This window comes from Salvelinus sp. IW2-2015, linkage group LG20, assembly GCF_002910315.2.
Source record: "Salvelinus sp. IW2-2015 linkage group LG20, ASM291031v2, whole genome shotgun sequence".
Taxonomy (NCBI): domain Eukaryota; kingdom Metazoa; phylum Chordata; class Actinopteri; order Salmoniformes; family Salmonidae; genus Salvelinus; species Salvelinus sp. IW2-2015.
The window spans coordinates 12574719-12582517 of record NC_036860.1 but is presented as its reverse complement, the minus strand read 5'-3'; the positions used below and the strand labels follow the sequence as shown (position 1 = coordinate 12582517).

At 41.9% G+C, this 7799-nt stretch overlaps 1 pseudogene; it reads right to left on the bottom strand.

Annotated features, from left to right (window-relative positions):
- Window positions 1–1041: 1041 nt before the first annotated feature.
- The window catches only part of LOC111981606 (GEM-interacting protein-like), a 59365-nt pseudogene continuing 52607 nt past the window's right edge, over window positions 1042–7799 (bottom strand).

The window sequence follows — 7799 nt, the reverse complement described above, 5'->3', positions numbered from 1 at the left end:
AACGGCGACGGTTCTTAAGGTGAGGGGGTGTATGACGTAGTGATCATGTGCTGCACTGGAATAAGGTGTTTGCATGTGGTGGAGATGGAGACTGGATAATAAGGGATCCCCATCGGGTGATGAATGTTGTTATTTTAGATAATTAGGTTGTTTTGACAAAATCATCAGGCATTAGCATTGCCAACAAAATGACATTCAATCAAATTCACAGTATACTTTTTTTTGCCATTGACCACCAATGCGTGGTTTACACATCATTTCATGAAAGAGTGCTGCTGGATTATAGGAACTTTTATGAGATTTTTTAAATATTTCAAACCTTATCCTACTTGGCTATAGCCGTATTCTCAACTGTTGAGATGACATCGAACTATTTTGATAGTTCGGTCTACTGATCAATGACTAGGCCACGGTTTCCCAAACTCGGTCATCGGGACGCCAAGGTGTGCACATTTTGGTTTTTACCCTAACACGACACAGCTCATTMAAATAATGAACTAATCTTCAAGCTTTGATCATTTGAATCAGCTGTGTAGTGTTAAGGCAAAAAACAAAACGTGCACGTCTTGGGGTCCCGAGGACCGAGATTGGGAAACGCTGGACTAGGCCCTACTGTATGCATGACCAACCTACATGTGTAAAGAGAAAGGGTTTGATGAATTATGTGTGGATGAGACAAAACATGCACCTAACTAAACAATTAGAAACAAATGTTTTCCTACTTGCTAGAAATAATAAGCGGTTGGTTTAACATTTGGCCCCGTTTGTAAAAAATTAATTTAAAAAAGCACTTTTCATGCKGTGAATTCTACTGCCACCGTGTGGCAAGAGAGGTGKAGGCGAGTTGCCTACAGASAGCCAGCCTACTGTTCTTACATGATGGTAAAGTCAGTCACACCAGCAATTCTATGAAATGCTTTCGKACAATGTCCATACAGCAATTCATCTGACTGGAATTCATATCAAATGGATCCAAATGTGGAAATAGTTGTAGTTAGAAGTTACTATGGAATAGATTATAAAAGGGAAGCTCAATGTAAGTACATTTGTATATGTGTTTATTAATAGATATCTTACAGCATTCCAATGAGCTTCCTATAAAACGCAATAGAAAAATCACACATGTATCGACCGTTTGTTTACAGTAGAAGCCTGGCATTCACGTTTTTAAGGGAATAGCAAACAGTGCAGGAAACACTCGTGTCAGAGTTGGAGGGGGGTAAACTTTTTTACAGMATTCATCAAGAGGATGAGGTTATAGACAGAGATGTAGTGTCCAGCCCTGTGACCGTAAGTGGGAAGTCTATCTAGCCTTTATCTTTGTGTGTGCTGCTGCATAGAGCATACTTCTCCCCAAAACTCTCAAACTCTATCCAAATATTCAGAGCAGTTCAGAGTTACAGCTACAAATATTTCAGAGCAGTCCAGATTAACTTTACAAAAAAATCACATATTTGTCTGGTCCAAGTTTTACTGGCGAGAGAGAGACAGTCAACCACACCCCCCCTAGAAACCTTGAGAGAGTAGTCCATCTGTAGTCTGTAACTATGTCAGGTTGGACACCAGAGAGAGAGAGAGAGAGAGAGAGAGAGTGCTTCCTCGTTATAGGGGTTACAGTGGCTCTGTGTGCCAAATGGAACCCTATTCTGAATCCCTACATAGGGCACTGGTCAACAGTAATGTACTATTGGGAATAGAGTGCCATTTGGGATGGAAACACGTGGACTTCTCCATAAAGGGGTTATTACAGTGATTCTCCTGCTATATTTAGGTTCTGGAGTCACTTCTTTACCGGAGCTGGCTGTTGGTTGCCGGCCCAATCCTGGCTTGTTAGAGATATAGTGTGTATTCATTAGTGCACACCGTACAGTAGCAACACGTTTCACAATGAAAACATGTTTCGGTATTACTTTATAATAAATCCATGTAATAAAGCATTTATAACGGATTAGTAAACAGTTTATACATCATTTATTAATCATTACTCATTCATACAATTTTAATATAGGTCCGTATAAACTATTTTCTAATCATTAGTATTTTTGCGTGGCCTGATCTAAAGTGTGGGCTATTTATACTTTATAAATGCTTTGAGTGACCAGTGTAATTTCTCATTAAAAGATGGACATGTCATTCATTGGTAGACATTCTAGCAGTACCTGCTGCAGGTCTCAAAATGCCCGCTAGAACATATCAATGGTTAAACAATAAGCACACAATACAGAGGATGTTTAAATATATTGAACATTTTATTCCAAAACAGTCACAATCTTGTAATAGTGCAATGTGTAACTTCAGACACACTCTATGCTGAGTAGAATAACGTTTTTTCGTCTGAAAATGCTAACATTTGCGTTTCTTGGCAGTGACATTTCTACCAAAACCAAAGTGTGAAGCAGTCAGTCTACATACAGCTTGCGAGGTCGGGAAACAAATATCRGAATTCATAATTTAGCTGAATTATCCCATTAGGTTTAAAGAGTTACTACATTTGAAAAAGGCCCAGTAAAAGTGCCGCCAAACAAAGCCGTGTGAAAATAGTGTGTGGTTAAAAGACTGGAAGCATTTAAAAGTTATACATGTAACATTTCTATCTACAAATGATACATGGAACATATCTACCTCAATCACATAGGCCTATCAGTAGTAATGGGTGAATAGAGAACACAACCGATCTGGCCAGCTGTTGTGTGTTAGCTACACCTCCCGGTTTTATGACTCGTTTGCGTTTGTGAGGTTGACAAGATTAGCAAAACATTCACGTTACAATAGAGGGCTGCATTCCTGTGCGAGACAGGGTGGAGTGAGCTGGGTCACATAAGCCTAAAAGGACATTGCGGGACTGCAGTTGGGTTCGGGACCAGTTCTTGCAGTAGCGGGTGGGAGTCGGACAGAAAGCCAGCAGTGGTATGAAAAACTTCTGGTGAGGGCGAGAGCGGGTGCAGGCAGGAGCGGGATGAATAAATCAGTCTGGTGCAGACTTCTACATTACACCTCTTCCTACAACAGTTTTCGTGAATAAAATGTTTGATATATTTGCTTAAAGGCCCACTGCAGTCAAACACTAGATTTCCCTATGTTATATATATATTTCCACAATATGAGATTGGAATAATTCAGTGAAATTGTGAAAATTATGATAACGCCCTTTTAGTGTAAGACCTTCCAAAGTTCTCTGCCAATAACAGCAAATTTTTACCCCCCACTCAGACCACTCTGACATTCCTAGCAAAATTCATGCTTGAGAAATTGCTCTTTGCTAGAAGCTATTTTTTGTTTMTTTTTGACCATTTTAATTGAAAACAATCACAGAGAGGTACTTACTTGTTACCCAGAAATGATTTGATATTGAGATAAAAACATCTGTATTGAACCTTTAAACATCCTGTGTTGTGTACTTGTTTTTTTTTTACCATTGATAATGTATGTTTCAGACCTTAAGGAGCATCAGGTACAGCTGAACTGTCTACCAATGGCATGTCCATCTCCAAATTACATTGGTCACTCAAAACATTTATAAAGTATTTATAAAGTGTAAATTGCACACAATTTATATGAGGCAACGCAAAAAAACTTAACTAATGATTCTTAAATGGCTTAAATGACCTACATTAAACATCTTATGAATGGCGTAATGATTAATAAATGATGAATAAACTATTTACTAATCCATTACAAATGCTTTATTATGTGGAGTTACTACAAAGGGCTAGCAGAGTTTCTATTGGACATATTCAGGTAGGTCCCTCCCCATTTGGTTCAGTTTGGTTCCTATTGAAGACACACACAGTGTGCATGACTGGAATTGTCACGGAAGTCCTGTTGGTATCATTACAGTGCATGTTGATGCAAATTATACATACAGTATAGGGCTTAATTATTTAAAGTCAAGATTCGGTACTGTGTGTCTGTGTATATATACAGTGCGTATGGACAGTGTGTGAGTAGGCCCTTTGATGAGCGTTTCACTTTTATCTATGTGCATAACTGTGATGAGTTACAATACCAGTCAAAAGTTTGGACATACCTACTCATTCAAGGGTTTTTCTTTATTTTTACTATTTTCTACATTGTAGAATAATAGTGAAGACATCAAAACTATGAAATAACACATATGGAATCATGTAGTAACCAAAAAAGTGTTAAAYAAATCAAAATATATTTTATATTTGAGATTCTTCAAAGTAGCCACCCTTTGCCTTGATGACAGCTTTGCACACTCTTGGCATTCTCTCAAACAGCTTCATGAGGAATGCTTTTCCAACAGTCTTAAAGGAGTTCCCACATATGCTGAGCACTTGTTGGCTGCTTTTCCTTCACTCTGCGGTCCAACTCAACCCAAACCATCTCAATTGGGTTGAGGCCGGGTGATTGTGGAGGCCAGGTCATCTGATGYAGCACTCCATCACTCTCCTTGGTCAAATAGCCCTTACTCAACCTAGAGGTGTGTTTTGGGTCATTGTCCTGTTGAAAAACAAATGATAGTCGCACTAAGCACAAACCAGATGGGTTGGCGTATCGCTGCAAAATGCGGTGGTAGCCATGCTGGTTAAATGTTCCTTGAATTCTAAATAAATCACTGACAGTGTCACCAGCAAAGCACCCCCACACCATCACCTTCTCCTCCATGCTTCACTGTGGGAACCACACATGCRGAGATCATCCGTTCACCTATTATGCGTCTCACAAAGACACAGCGGTTGGAACCAAATATCTCAAATTTGGACTCATCAGACCAAAGGACAGATTTACACCGGTCTAATGTCCATTGCTTGTGTTTCTTGGCACAAGCAAGTCTTTTTTCTTATTGGTGTCCTTTAGTAGTGGTTTCTATACAGCAATTCGACYATGAAGGCCCGATTCACACAGTGTCCTCTGAACAGTTGATGTTGAGGTGTGTCTGTTACTTAAACTCTGTGAAGCATTTATTTTGGCTGCAATCAGAGGTGCAGTGAACTCTAATGAACTTATCCTCTGCAGCAGAKGTAACTCTGGGTCTTCCTTTCCTGTGGCGGTCTACACGACTTTTGCGACTGCATTTGAAGAAACTTTCAAAGTTCTTGAAATGTTTGGGATTGACTGACCTTCATGTCTTAAAGTATGTGTAATGGACTGTCGTTTCTCTTTGCTTATTTGAGCTGTTCTTGCCATAATATGGTCTTTTACCAAATAGGGCTATCTTCTGTATACCACAAATTCCACAAATTAACTTTTAACAAGGCACACCTGTTAATTTAAATGCATTCCAGGTGACTACCTCATGAAGATGRTTGAGTGAACGCCAAGAGTGTGCAAAGCTGTCATCAAGGCAAAGGGTGGCTACTTCAAGGAATTTCAAATATAAAATATATTTTGATTTGTTTAACACTTTTTTGGTTACTACATGATTCTATATGTGTTATTTCATAGTTTTGATGTCTTCACTATTATTCTACAATGTAGAAAATAGTACAAATAAAGAAAAACCCTTGAATGAGTAGGTGTGTCCAAACTTTTGACTGGTACTGTGTGTTAGTATGTTCTGTAATCATGAGTATTCTTGAGTAATCATGAGTGTATGTCATTTTTCACTGTAAAAAAAMCACTTGACGTTACACAATACAATTCATCCCTTCTATGGGTTTAACCATAGAAATAGAATCCTGCCAGTCCACGGAACTTTGACTTGAATGGGGAATGTCCGTTCTCGAATGTGATTCTAATTCTATGGTTCACAGTTCCAACCTTCCTCCTCCTCAGACAAAGTGTTGCTGCAGTCCTGAGTGGCTACGTCTGAGCTTCAGCCCTGACAGAATCTTCCGGGCCGGGCCACTAAGACCCTCCTCTCCGCTCAGTCTCCGCCTCTCACCCACCCACCCCTGCCTGTTATTGGACTGGTTCACGTTCAGCTGAGACAATGTGGCAGACCGACTCCTAAGCCCCGCCTCCTGAGCACCGGTGCTCGGCGYCGGATTGGCTCCTGCTGTTGTTGCAGCTATTGATGGTTCTACTACCACTGTCCCCGCCCGCAGCCTGCCCTGTGGAACCTCATATGGGGGTGTCTTCTCTCTTTCCGTCTGGCTCTCTGGGGCGTGGCCTCCAGCCTGGCTGAGCAGGTGGTAGGCGGTTGTCTCGGGGGGGAGCTCCAATCGAAGGATTCTCATTCTCTGGCTAACAGGTTCAGGTTCAGGTTCAGGGGAGGGGCTACGGCTGCTGTCTGCGCTCCTCGGTTGGTTTCTCTTCCTCTCCTCCTCTTCATCCTCCTCTTCATCCTCATCCTCTTCCCCGAGCTGCCCGGCACTGGTAGCGCCCGCGGAGCGGCGGAGACCCGGGGTGGGCTGGCGCTGGTACTTGACAGGCTGCCTGCTGAAGTGGCTCCGTGGCTGGGTCCCCACGGAGGGAGAGTCGTCTGGCTCTGGACCCCCTACCAGATCACCCAGAGCAGCAGCCTCTGTTGATGCCCCCCTCACAGCCACGACTGGGGAAGCAAGGGGGAGAAAAGGGAGGAGAGARGGGAGGAGATGCGACAACAAGACAAACCAGAGAAACACAGATTAACCACTGTACTTCACCTTTAGCTTGGCAAAGTAAATACTCTGTCTCTTTCTATCATAACATGTTGTGTGAGTTTAGGGCTCGCTTTTGAGAGGCTGTTGAATATTGGCAAAAGAAARAAGAAAATGCCTACAGTGAAGTCAGCAGAGGGCGCTATAACATGACAAAAACAGTGAGCAGCGAGCAGACAAAAGATCTGATGTGCAGCAGAGAAAGGTTATGTAAGGAAATKACAGATCAGATAAGAACAGCAAAGTCCTCTAGCCCACCTGTTTACCAACAACACCCATGAATCCAACCAACCATTCCTCTGATACTACAGTACATCCCGCCTACCTGCTCTCTCACTGGCTTCAGGGCTGAGCTGGTCCACTGCCTCATTGGACGACGACTTGTCAGATATATAACCCTCGCTCGAGTCTCTCTTGATTGTACGAGTCTGTTGAAATGACACAAACTCTGAGTTTTGGATAATAGATACCAGATTTTTGGGGTAGGAAGTGTTGGGAATGGAACGCTGTAGCGAGATAAATACTATATTTCTAGGTCTAGAAAGTGAACCCCAGTGGGTTAGAGAGATTGCCAGGTAAATTGTGGATGTTGAGTAGCCTATACGTATAACAGGGATTTTTTTTTTTTTTTTTTTACTTATTGGAGAAAATCAAGTTGCCTGGTCACTTGTTCTGTTTTTCAGGCAAATAAATAAGTAAAAGGCAGTGCACTAATCTTCTCTTCCACCCCCCCACACCCTCCCAGTATTTCCCAGTGGTCAGTGTTGTGTATTTAGTGGCCAAGAACGCCCACGCTAGGGCTGTGCCTCTCCTCATGTCCTTTCCTACCCATGAATCCTGCAGTTTACACATTATCCAGTCCTTTCGCCTATCAGTGGTAACGAAGGAGTAGGGGAAAGGAAATTAAGTAATTTTACAATAGAGGAAGAAGAAGAACAGGACTWATTTGACACTCATTTACTATATTTYACAGAAGAAGCCATTGACCAGTATTGAGATCCAGCCGGGGTAGATCTGGTCAGGAAAGGAAGGGTCAGATCAGAGTCCAGTCAGAGGTAGCATAGACACACAGACACACACACACACACACCTCAATGTTGCATTGTGTTAAGCCTCACAAAAAAAGCACATAATCCCTTCCGGGTTGGCCACAGCAGAGTCACAGCATGGCGAGCCAGGAGCATTAAAGGGGCAATCTGGGATTGGTACATCTGTTTTGGGACTTTTAATTTGAGTAAATGATATAGCCATTGC